This window comes from Mustela erminea, chromosome 7 (assembly GCF_009829155.1).
Source record: "Mustela erminea isolate mMusErm1 chromosome 7, mMusErm1.Pri, whole genome shotgun sequence".
Classification (NCBI taxonomy): Eukaryota; Metazoa; Chordata; class Mammalia; order Carnivora; family Mustelidae; genus Mustela; species Mustela erminea.
In genome coordinates this window covers 90524565-90537814 of record NC_045620.1, presented here as the reverse complement: position 1 = coordinate 90537814, position 13250 = coordinate 90524565, and the positions used below count along the sequence as shown (strand labels likewise).

The window sequence follows — 13250 nt, the reverse complement described above, 5'->3', positions numbered from 1 at the left end:
AATCTTGTGAGATTGATATCATCTCATTTTTATAAAGGTAAAAACTGAGGCATTAAAAGTTAAATTATTTAATCTGAGTCACATACATAGTAAATGGTATAGCTAGAATTCCCGCCCACATTTAACTGATTTCCTGTACTTCTTTTACCATGTCATATGTTCTCCAAATAGCTAGTATTTATTATTATTGTTATTATTTAAAAACTTATCTTGTTTGCTGGTATTTCCTCTCTGAGAGTCTTGTTATTTGGACACATATGGAGAAGAGACATAGGGAAAAGAAAACACTGATGCTACCTGCTTTCCAGGGATATTACTGCTTCTGTGGTTGAATGGGGCACTGGTTTATCTCATCATGAGTGTTCCTTTTATTTTCTCAGTCTGGAGTCTGTGCTTTCCTAAATCTCAGTGCTTACTAGAGCGTGCCCAAAATATGTGGTGTTTTGTTTTCTAGCCATGTTAGTTATGTTCCTATGTTTAGTGTTATTTTGTTATTTTAGTGTTATTTATTAAATTTAAGTCTTACCATACTGTTAGTGAAAATTGTTCATGTTAGACTTTTTTCTTTTTCTTTTTTTTTGGACTTACTTCTAAGATTTCTATTGACTACAGAATAGTTGCAAGTTATAGAGATCAGCCGTCAAGGTTCTCCACAGCCTATCCCAGCCTGTCACTGTAATCTCATTGTTCTCTGCTCCTTCACTCGAATATTGTCTTCCTACCAGGATTGTCCTGTGAACACTTCAGAACCTCAGCTGACCTATATTTTTTGCTTGTACTTAAAACCCAGCAATACATCTAAATCCCCGGCCAGTTGCCACCTTCTTTGTATAGGTTTTTGGTATGTATCCTCAGTCAGCTTTCTTTAAAATCTTTATTTTGAAATTATAGAATTAACAGAAAATTACAAAGATAGTTTAAAGAATTCTGTGCACAATTCACCCAGTTTCCCCCCAGACACCACATCTTACATAAATATAGTACAATATCAAAATCAGGAAACCAACATGGGTACAATGTATTTGTGTGTTGCTATTTATTTTAATTATTATGTTATGTTATTCATCATATAGTACATCATTAGTTTTTGATGTAGGGTTCCATGATTCGCTGTGTATAACATCCCTAGGTTAGATTCGTGTAACCATTATCACAGTCAATATGTAGAATTATTCCATCACTGCAAAGATCTACTGCTATCAACAGTTTACCAAATGAAGTGTAGAAATCTTACCTTTGTTATGTCTCTTTACCCTCTTCTGTTGATAATATAATTGTCTTAAACATTTTCTCTGTGCATATTGAATTCTGTGTCACACAATATTATACTTTTGCTCTGATCATCAAATATAATTTAGAAGCCTCAGGAGGAGTAAGAAAGCCTACTGTACTTACTCATTTTTTCCCCTCTTTTTATTATTTGTCCTTTCTGATGTTCCAAGATTCATTCATTTATCATTTCCTTTCTATTTAGAAAGCATCTTTTAGCCATTCTCTAGAATAGATCTGTTGTTGACAAATTCTCTTAGTGTTCCTTCATCTTGAATGTCTCGAGACATTCTAATGAAGATATCTAAGACATGTCTTGATTTCTGTTTTAGTTCCGAAGGATAATTTTGCTGGATATAAAATTTGGGGCTGACTATTCTTTTCTTCTAGCACTTGAAAGATATTGTATAATTTCCTTTGGTTTTCCATAGTTTTTGATGAAATATCTGCTGTTGTTTGAATTGTTCTTTTTCTGTAGGTGAGATACCATTTTTCTCTGGCTGCTTTGAAGACTTTTTTCATTACCTTTAGTTTTCAGGAATTTAATTATGATGTGTCTTGGAATATATTTCTTTGAGTTTATCTTGCTTGGGGTTGACTCAGCTTCTTGAATCTGACTTCTTATTGGGCCTTCTCTGATACTACCATGTTCTCCTGACTACTTTATGGGGGTTGAAATCCAGGATCCCCATATGACTTCCACTGATGCCCATAGTGGGGGGCCTTGTTAACTGCCTGATGAGGGTGGAGATCTGGGCTTCCCGCTCAGCCTTTTCTGATGGGGCAGTGGTGGGGTTTCTATTTTTTTGCCTGTGGTGTTTGGCTGGAGTGGGGTTGTTACTATCTAAAAGTTTTCAGTCCTGGTAGGTTGCCCCTCTCTAGTCCTTTGGCTGGAGAGAAGGAGCTTTTCTTTGACCTTGTCTGCTTTAGCTTTACCTGGTTGTTAGTCTTCTGCCTTCTCTGGGATATAAGAAGCCAAAAAGACCAAAACAAACAAACAAACAAACACCCACCAGGGAACTCATCACCTAATGTTCCTCAATTTCTGAGGTCCCTAACCAGTCTTTCTACTTCTCTCCACCTCTCTGAATCTTCTTATGTCTGCTTTATGTATAATTTCCAGGATTTTTAGTTCTACTTAGTTGGAGGAGTAGGGAAAAGTTTGGTCTACTTCCTGTTTCTTTGGTTAACTCTTTTACATTACTTACTGTTGGCAAAATACATTTATATGCATCATCTCCCTTGATTCTCCTAAGAAATGTAATGTGGTTTAGCTGTTGTTATTATTTTGTAGATTTAATAGATTTAGAATTGGAATTGGAGGATTAAAAAGAAATTCAAAGGCATAGCCAGGATCAGAAATTAAGCATTTCTGAGTCTATTATTTTTGCTTCCCAGTTGCTTCAGCCTTTAGAGCATTTCTCCTTTATTTGAATGAGTATAGCATTTACTCTCTGATCTTTAATTTGGTGATCTTTATATGATTTTTAATTGAGCCCTATTTCTTTTTCTGTTTGCCTTGACTAATCGGTAGTAAGGTTTTAAATTATTTAAATGAATGATAAGCCTCCTGTACCTCATTTCATCTTTGGCTTCTAACACACTGTCTTGATCATAATCAGTATCTAAAAAGTTTGCATTTGGTGAATTACTTGTGTCTCCTTTTTATGTTACCGCTGTAGACTGGCTATATCTGTCCCACTGAGTGTGGTACATTTCAACTGTTATATGGGAAACACTGGCAGGAAAGATGGAAGGACTAAAATGATGTTTTTGGTAAGGGGTTGGGCAGTTGAATGGAAACAAGAGTTCTGAGGAGGAGTACCCTGCCTTCTTTTTTTTCTCTGTCTCCATGTCCTCATCTTTGTCTCTTCTTTCCTCTTTCTTTCTCCCTTTCTCTCTGGTTGCCATGTTTTTTATTCTGCCTTTTTAGTACCTTTCTCATCTTTCCATTATCATCTTCATGATTTGCTAGTGGTTCAAGCTGTTTTAAGAACTTTTTTTTTTTTTTTTAATAATATAGCACATATCCTTTCTCTCCCAAAGGACTTCATAGCCTGCTTTGACCACATGTAATAATGTCCAAGTTTTGTCCTTGGCCACTTTTTCTGTTTCTACTCTTAAGTTTTCTGTGTAAGGAAATATGAAAACACTCAGGACTCCATCTGCTATCCATTTCTCGTTGACTCCCAAATACTTTCATCTGCTCTGAACTCTCCCTTGGCTTCCACTTCATCCTGATGAAACTCAGGATGACACCAGACACTCAAAATATCCAAAATTAAATTCATGTTCATTCATACTGTAAGCCTGAACAAAAACATCTCTTTTCTTTCTTTCTTGGTAGTTGTACTAACTAGGGTTACAAATTAGGGATCTAGGCATTCATCACCCCTCCCCCTCTTTTGATATTTATTTCATTACTATAGCCATCGTCACGTCACCATTTTTACTCCTGTAGCTACCAACCCATTTGCCAATATTCATCCTTGCTGAGTTCTCATGGCACACCATTAAGGGACGTACTCTAATTACCCCTCCTTTACAAATGAAGGATCTGAGACACTAAGAGATTAAATTGCCCAAGATTATACAACTAGAAAGTGCCAAGAGCTTGGCAGGTTTTGTCGGTCTGACTCTAGAGCCTCTGCTCTTACCAAATTTAAGTAATTGTATCTTGATATTTTTTGAGTCTTCCACCTCATAGTCATTTCTACTACTAATGACCCAGGTCAGACTCTCTTCATCTTGGGTGTCAGTTAACCAGCCTTTCAGCTTTCCATTGTTTTTTCCTTTGAATCCATTCTCTATATCGTCACTGGGATGACAGCAGCCGAGGGTGACTCCTCTTCACAAAGAGCAGTAGTTCCCTCACTACCTGAAAGTAGTGTCCAGGCTTCTTATCCCCGCATCTAAGGGATGTCCATTATCTGGTTCCTCTATGCTCTTCTCCTGTCCCCTCTTGTGTTACCCTTTTCATTCTAGCAACTCTAACTTGGCTGGCTTCTGAAGTCATTTATACCAGAAACTGGTTTGTGTGATCATTAGTTTTCTAATTCCTTCATGGGCTCCTTCTCCGTCTTCCACTTTTGGTGTCCCACCATAGCCCAAGAATCTTCTCTTTCCATTTTCTTGCCACTCTGCCTTTGCTCATCTTTTCTCATGTGGTTGTTTTGGTCTTCTTTTTTTGGCTGAACAAACTGAAAGATTAAATTCTGGGTCACCTCATCTGAGAAGCTTTCCCTGAATTTTTTCTTTCCCTTTCCTCCCTTAGTGGACTCACGTGGTGCCCTGTCCATACCTATATCATTGCACTTAGTCTGCAGTGCACTGATCTATTGTTGGTGTTCTTGCCTACCCAGCTGGGTTCTTTAAGGGTAGAAACCGTGTTACATTGATATTTGTGTAAAGCATCAGTAAAGTGCCTGACACACAGTAGCTATTTAATAGATGTTTATAGGATTGAGCTAATTGTTACATTCATCTTTATATTTCTCATATTAACCAATGTATGTGTCATATACTTGTTGCTATCTAAATATGTGTTAAATGAATTCATTTGTTCGTATGAAGCTGTGCAGTGTTTTTCATTGCATAATGAAATGATACTAACAGAAGGATGTGGCAAAGTTTACTGCTAAAATGGCCCATGTTTGAAATGTTTCATTTATTCATCTAAATATCTGGAATCAGTAATTACAAGGTAAGTAAAATGCTTTTTATAAAGTATTTCATTAGAAGCATGGTATGTTGGGTGTGGTATTTCACATCTTGCTTCTGCTTTGCTGAGTGATACTGGACCAGTAAGACATATATAACTTTGAACTTGGGTTTTCTCACCTGGGTATTCTGGCAGTTAATGCTGATAGTCTTCATAGGCCAAAGTACATAAATATGATTGGAAATTACTAGACCATCCTCAGTACTTTCATAAATGTTTGCCTTTTGACCTGATCCACTCTTGGTATATTCTCCCAAACTCTGTTTTTTCCTGTGGTGACTGGCTCTTGTCACTGGGTTTGTCTAAGTCTCTTGGGAATCATTTAGCCTAGACATTTTGGGTGATTCTTTCTGTTTTCTAAATAAGCTAATTCTTGCCTCTACCATTGTATCAATTTTTGGTTTTCAGTTTTCAGTTGGGTGTGTGTGCCTGTGTGTGCATATGTGTGTGTATGCACATGTGTGTGTTCTCCTTCTGGTGTTGGTGATATCACAATTTCTTATTCGTATAGTCTTTTTTTTTTTTTAAAGATTTTATTTATTTATTTGACAGACAGAGATCACAAGTAGGCAGAGAGGCAGGCAGAGAGAGAGTGGAGGAAACAGGCTCCCTGCAGAGCAGAGAGCCGGATGCGGATGCGGGGCTCGATATCAGGACTCTGGGATCATGACCTGGGTCGAAGGCAGAGGCTTTAACCCACTGAGCCACCCAGGCGCCCCTTATTCGTATAGTCTTAACAGCACCCTTTCTATGTCCTGCCAGATTGTGCTTTCTCATTCTTTAAATCTGATTTAAAAATGTGTCCTTTGTTGTTGTACCCCCTGTATTTTTGAATACTTGGCATGGAAAACCCTGAAAAAAAATTCTTTTACATTTGTTACACAGCTGTAATCTAGTAGCATTCTAAGTGCTTTGCATTGACTGTTTAATCCCTGTCCCATCTTTAGGATTTCTGTTGGATAAGATGAAAAAATGAGAGAATGAGCTTGTGCTCACCCAATTTCTCAGTAAGAAGAAAAAAAATATGCTTAACTTTCCATTCTGTGCTTACTCTGGATTCCTTGAGAGTGACATTATCTAAAAACGAATTTTTTGCCATGTAAGTTTTAACTTTTTGTCAACTCTCATTTCCATTTTTATTTATACTACAGTACATGTGAATCAGTATATAATGGTGATTATGGGTAGATTTTAAGCAGCTTGTTCTAGCACTAACATGTGAAGAAGGATGTTGTGGGTATACTCGGTTCTAGTTTTGCTCTAGATTTGTCTTATGACTTCAGTTGAGTCATTTAAACTTCTTGAATGTATTTTCCCAACCATCACCTGAGATGGTTACCATCTAGAATAAAATGAAATTATATGAACTGCTAGCAGATTTAGCAATTCTGAGAATACTTGCTAAATACTTCGTAAGGAATTAGCTGACCTTCTAGATCTTTTAACGGTAGATTCTAGTTATAAATCTTTAGGCTCTGTCTTCTCCCACATTTGACTTTGTTTGTATTTTAATCTTCTTATTCTTTACCCTTAACCTGCTTTTCCTTTACCTTTTTCTTAGCCCCACTCTTCATCTTGTCATGATGACAGATACCAAAATGATTGCTTCTATGATTTTATCCCCTTCCACAATTGTGAAAGTATAAAATACTCCAGGGGATAGAGAAAGGGAAGACATGGTATCAACCTCTGTTTCACCTTTTATATTTTGAGAATACTTTAGCTGGCTTAAGTTGTCTATCTCTTTGTTGACCTTGATCTTGCATGGAAATGATCAGTCTATAGACAGCTAATTATCAGTTCACACAATGTGGTGTTTTTGGGTCATACATTTTTGGTTTATTATAAATAGAAATAAAAGTTGAGAATGTATTTTTCTACATCCAGTTTCAGTTGTGGATATTTGAAATAGTTTGTTACCCACATCTTTTGCTTTTGATGGTGCCCTTGGCCTGAGAACACTGTAACCATTGCAGTATTCTACTATTTATTAAAGTTCCCCAAGGGGTACATTACTGGGGACTTTCCTTATGTAAAACATGAAAGTGTTATTGTTGTTGTTTTTAAAATTGCAACCATATTTTTTAAATTAAAATCAGTTGCAATTCCAGTGAACACTAAGGCAGAAAATTTTTCCAAACATTTGCCTGAGCTGTTGTTTCTATTTTTAATTTTATGGAAACTAACTTTTTTCTGATTGTAAAAGTAATACCTGTTCTTTCTAAAGAACTTAGAAAATGCTAAGAGATACAGTGAAGAGATATACATCATCAGTGATATGTCATCTAGGAAGAGGTATTACCATCTGGATAGATTTTATTTTTTAAGTATATACCAGCCCATATATTCATTTATTAATAACATTGGCATCATTTATAAATGGATTATTGGATGTAGTTTAGTATTTATGTTTTTCATTTGTTATGAAATACTTAATGCAGTGAAATATATAATATGTGCAAATTACGAAGCATAAAAATAAGATAAAAATCTTTGTACTGCTCTTCAGTTTAAGGTAGATAGTATCAGCAACTTTGAAACCCTCTGAGTTGCTCTACTTCATCATACCCTTGCTTCCTTCTCCATCAGAGAGAATCAATACTACTACATTTTGTATAATACATCATTTACTTTTTTTTTTTTTTTGGTAGATATGTGGGTAACCAAAGGTAACATATTATTTAGTTTTCCTTGTTTATGATCTTGATAAAAAAGGTAACATATCGTTATCATTATCGTTACACTTAACCAGTTGTTAAGCATCTGCCTTCGGCTCAAGTCACAATCCCAGGGTCCTGGGACCAAGTCCCCCATCTGGCTCCCTGCTCAGCAGAGATGCTGCTTCTCCCTCTCTCTCTGCCTGCTTGTACACTCTCTCTGTCTGTCAAATAAATAAAATCTTTAAAAAAATTAAAAATGGTAACATATCTTGGGCTCGCATTTTACACCCAACACTTAATGTTGCTACATTTCTTTGCAACTTGTTTATTTTCATTGCTCTAGAAAAACAGTAGGATGTATTGCACTGTTCAGTTGAAGGTGAACATTGAAAAATGGCAAGTTTGATGACCTGAAAGTAGTATAGTATGATTTGGCATGTAAAATTATACATATATAATAGTTATATATATGCATGTTATATTGTATATACTATTACTTTTTGTTTTACTTATGCTGAAGCTGTGTTATATTAGGTGTTTGACTCTTATGAGATTATTTTTATCTTTAGTAATGCTTTTGCTTGATACTTTATGTTATATTAAAAAATTATACTAACTTTTTATTATTGTTAGTACTGTTTTCATGGTATAATATTAATTTTCACTTTTTTTGAAAATAAGTTTTTAGGTGTCTCTCTTGTAAATAGCATATGGCTAGACCTTTAAGCCAATCTAGTGTGATCCCTTAACAGTGTTTATTACTAGAGGCATTCAGTCTGCATTTAATCTACTACTGATTGTGTTTGAATTTTTATCTATCATCTGAATTTGAGCTTTCTCTCTCTAGGCTCTTCTTTGTTTCTTTTTTACATTTTCTTGCCCGTTTTTGGATTGATTTTTAAAAATCATGCCATCCCTTATCTCTCAAACCCTCTTTCCTCTTTTGAAAGTTATATACACTTTCTGTTCTTTGTAGGTAGCCTGGAAATACCTTAATCTGCTAAAGTCTGAAGTTAATTAAGACTTTTTTCTCCAGTTGGACAGGGACCTTAGAACACCTAAATTCCATTCACCTCCCATCTGATTTGTGATATTGTTGTTTTATGCTTAATTTTCTTTTTAATTCTACTAGACTTTATTGTTGTTTCATACAATCACTGTTAGTTTATATTTGCCCACATTTAACTCTTTATTCCTTCTTTCCCTCAATCTTGGACTTTCCATTTGAGATGACTTCCCTTCTTCCTGAAGTATGTCCTTTACATTTTCCATTAGTAGATGTTGTCTGCAGCAAACGTTTTCAGTCTCTGCCTTCCCCACTTCTGTTTGGCTTGAAAATTTTTTTATTTCACCCTTATTCTTAAAAATAGGTAGGCCATTCTGCTTGCAGTTATTTTTCTTTACTACATTACATGTTATTTCACTGTCTTCTATCTTCTCTTTTTGATGGTTTTAAGTCAGCTGTCAGCCTGGCTGCCATTTTTAATTTAATTTTACCCCCCCCCCCCCTTTTCCCTTTATGGTTTAAAAATATTCTGTCTTTGGTTTTCAGCAGCTTCATTGTGATTATGTTTGTATGTAGATTTTCTTAAAAAAAAATTGTACTATCTGGGGTTTGTTGTACATCTTAAATCTGTGGATTGGTGTCTTTAATCAATTGAGGAAAATTCCCGCCATTCTGCCTTTAAATATTGTCCTTGTCTCAGTCTCTGCATTTTCTTTCTGAAACTTTAATTAAATGCATATTAGATTAATTTTACTCTAAACCGCTTGTTATTTCCTGCTCTGTGTTTTTCATCATTTCTCTCTGGCTTCATTCTGTATAATTTCTTCTGACCTTTTTCCACTTAACTAATTCTTTTTTTCTGCTCTGTTCCATCTATCAGTAATATTCATGAAATTTTGAATTTCAGGTTTTTCTCTTTTCTAGTTTCCATTGTTTCCCCAAATCTGAAATCTCTCCTCTCTCTCTGTCTCTGTCTCTGTTTCTTTCTTAGTAGTTTCCTCTTTCTGGGAGGTATTTTCAACAGTTTTATTTCTTCAAACAGAGTAAGAAGAGTTACAATATCTGTGCCTATTAATTCTAAGACCAGAAGTCTTTAGGAGTGCTTTTCTGCTAGTTCACATTCATGGATCTTGATTTTCTTTTGTGCCTGGTTTTCTTTGACTTTGATCTGGCTATTGCCTTTGAGAAAATTTGTGTGTGAGTTTGTGCCCATACACATGTGTGTGTTTTGGGGGCCGAGGATGAAAGTTCCTTTCTCCCAAGATGAATTTTGTTTATTTCTGTCAGGTACCTTGGAGCACTGCCAATAAGGAACTTTCTTAAGCCAGATTCATGTGTCCATCCAGTCTTGGGCTCCAAGACCTTGTGAGGCCTTGTCTATGACCACAGTTTCTTCAGCATCTTGTTTTTTATTTTCCTTCCTCTCCCTTCCCGTCAAAAACAAATATTGTGTCCTGCTCTTTTCTGTGGCTACCTTCCTTGGACTTTGTTCTGGTTGGAGCCAGGAAGGATTTAGTTAGGATGTATCTTTACCTCTAGGATATAGTCCTTTGAATTTGATTGGAGAAAATCTTTATAACATTCCTCATCTTGGATGGACTTGAGCCTTAACTTTTTTTTTTTTTAAGATTTTATTTATTTGATAGAGAGATAAAGAGCACAAGTAGGCAGAGCAGCAGGCAGAGGGAGAGGGAGAAGCAGGCTCCCCGCAGAGCAGGGAGCCCAATGCAGGACTCGATCCCAGGACCCTGGGATCATGACCTGAGCCAAAGGTAGCTGCTCACCCAACTGAGCTACCCAGGCATCCCTTGAGCCTTAACTTCTGCCCTCCTCACTCTTTCAGGTTTCCAAAATGAACCAGAGTTTGAAGTTTCTGGAATTGTAACAGGCAAATGCCCTCAGTTCACAATTAGCTTTGGTGCTCTAGTGTTCTTTGTTCTTTGGGTGTAAGTTTTCTCCTGGAATTTGTTGCGGTGGCTTCATAAGTAGCTTATTTAGCACTTCAGTGCTTTTTTGGTTTGATATTTTTAAATTTTTAGTATTTTAGCTAACATTTTTGCTTGTTTTAAGCAGAAATGTTGGTTTGAGTTAGCTAGCTTTCTATTATTAGACATAGAATTGCTGTTATGATTTGTTGTTGTTAGTGCTAACTCAGTTTCTTCAGAACAATATTTATTTATGGGTTGTGTAAGTCCTGAGAAAATTTGTAGTAGTTTTTAGTCAGGTGCTTATGAGGTGGGGGACACGGATTACATGAATCTATTTTATTTATTTATTTTTTATTCATTTATTTGATAGGCAGAGATTTTATTTATTTATTTGACAGGCTGAGAGGCAGGCAGAGAGAGGAGGAAGCAGGCTCCCTGCTGAGCAGAGAGCCCAATGCAGGGCTCAATCCCAGGACCCCTGGGATCATGACCCGAGCCAAAGGTGGAGGCTTTAGCCCACTAAGCTACCCAGGTACCCCCATGAATCTAATTTAAATTAAATTTTCAACTTGGTATTTTTTGAGCCGCAGACCCATATGCAAGGTGTTCAGTGGCCACAAATGCTTAGGAAAGCTCACTTTCTGATTCCCTGCCCCTGGCCCTGCTCTCCTCTCCATGAAGAGTATTTGTGGAAACAGGCTTTTATCTATGCCATGTGATTTTTGTGGATATGTATTTCTCTAGTTCAGTTTTTATTAAGTGTCTAGCCCTTTGTTGTTACTGCCTTTTTACTGCATCTCCACTTAAATTCCTTGTCCTGTATGAGCCAGACGCTTTATTTCTTATCCCCCTTGTGTATTCATTAAAAATGAAGTTGTAGGCCAGGGTTGGCAAACTTTTTCAGTAAAGGGCCAGATAAAAAATATTTTAGACTTTGCCAGTCATACAGTCTCTGTTGTAACTATTTAGTTCCGCTGTTGTGATATGAAAACAGTTGTAGACAATTCTTAAATGAATGAACATGACTGAAAAATTTTACTGGCACTGCCGTTTGAATTTCATGTGATTTCCACTTGTTAAAATTTTTCTTTTTTCTTTTCAACCATTTAAAAATTAAAAAAATGTTCTTAGCTTAGGACTGTAAGCTGGATTTGGCTTATTGACTGTAGTTTTTCCGATCCATGTTTTAGGTTATTAAGATATCTTTCCTCCTTGCTGTTGTCATTCTTGGCCCTTTTAGAATTTTTCTCACTTCCATGCAAGCTTAAGAAGGCTTAATACTAATTTTAATATAAAATCAAAAGAATATATTTTTTTTGTTTTATCTAGCAACTTCTGGTGTTTTGCAATGTTAGGATTCAAGATATTATATATATATTCATATATATATGAAACACACATATATATGAATATATATATGAATCTGGATATATATATATTCATATCTCCAGATTCATATTTATTTTATCATTTCATATTAAGTAATATATCATAAAAAATGAAAAAAAATGACAAAACACTTACTATTTCAGATTTTACTCTCCTTTCTGATCCATATTTTATTTTCCATGTTTTTACATAACTATAAGAGTTTATGCACACTGTTTTGTTCTGTGTTCTCATTTAACATTCTTTGGACTTTTATGCATACCCATAATCTTTGTATTTATTATTTAGTAAATCTAGTAATCTTTGTTTCATTCTTGTAATTCTAGGTTAGTTTATTTTTTCTTCAGCACTTTAAGCATGTCATTCCATTGTCTTCTGCTTCCATTTTTCTGATAAGAGAGATCCATTGTATTCTGATTGTTCTTTACCTGAATGTAATACATGTCATTTTTCTAGCTGCTCTTAATATATTTTTTTTATTGCTGAGTTATGCAGTGTGCAGGTGATTGGGGATGCATCTGTATCAGTTTTTAACCTTCTTGGGGTATACTGAGCTTCTTGGTCTCTGGTTTAAAATCTTTCATTAATCTTGGGGAAATTCTTATTCAGTATCTCTTTAAATACTCTCCTTCCCATATTGTGTGTCTTTGCCTTCTGAGAATTCAGTTTTACATCTGTCATATTGTTAAATATTGATTCATTGATCTCTGGTCCTTTTTTTTTTCTTTCATAGTTTATTTGATTTCATTAATGCTTTCCTCTGGTTTATTCAGTCTGCTTCTAAGAACATCCAATAAATCCCTCATTTCAGATATTGTAGTTTTCAGTACTGGAAGTCTATTTGATTATTTTTTGAGTTTTTGTTTCTCTGCTGATATGGTATACACATTCTCTCACCTTTCTTCCAGTTTTATAAATTCTTTACATATTTATAGTTGTTATTTAAAATTTTTTGTCTGGTAATTGGACAAGTAGGTCATCTGTGGGTCTACTTCTATTGCTGCTAACTTCTCCTGATTACGAGTTACATTTTTTTTACTTCTTTCCATGTCTCAATTTTGATTCCTTTGCTCTTCCAGCAGGGCTTTGAGATCAGAACACTTAAGGCTGCAGATTTCCCTGTGTTTTCCAATACCATTTCTGTCTTCCCACATGTTGCTTACTTGGTTATAGACCTGTGAGTGGAGGTAGACAATGAAGTGGTAATTGGAAAGTAGGAATAACTAATTGTGTGTATGGACATCTCTAGATTTCAATCCCCCATACCAGCCCAAGTG

The 13250-nt window shown here is 35.6% G+C and overlaps 1 protein-coding gene across 3 annotated transcripts in view; it reads left to right on the top strand.

Moving 5' to 3' along the window:
* EXOC6B (exocyst complex component 6B) overlaps positions 1-13250 on the top strand; it is a 615706-nt gene that overhangs the window by 200306 nt on the left and 402150 nt on the right. The window lies entirely within an intron of this gene.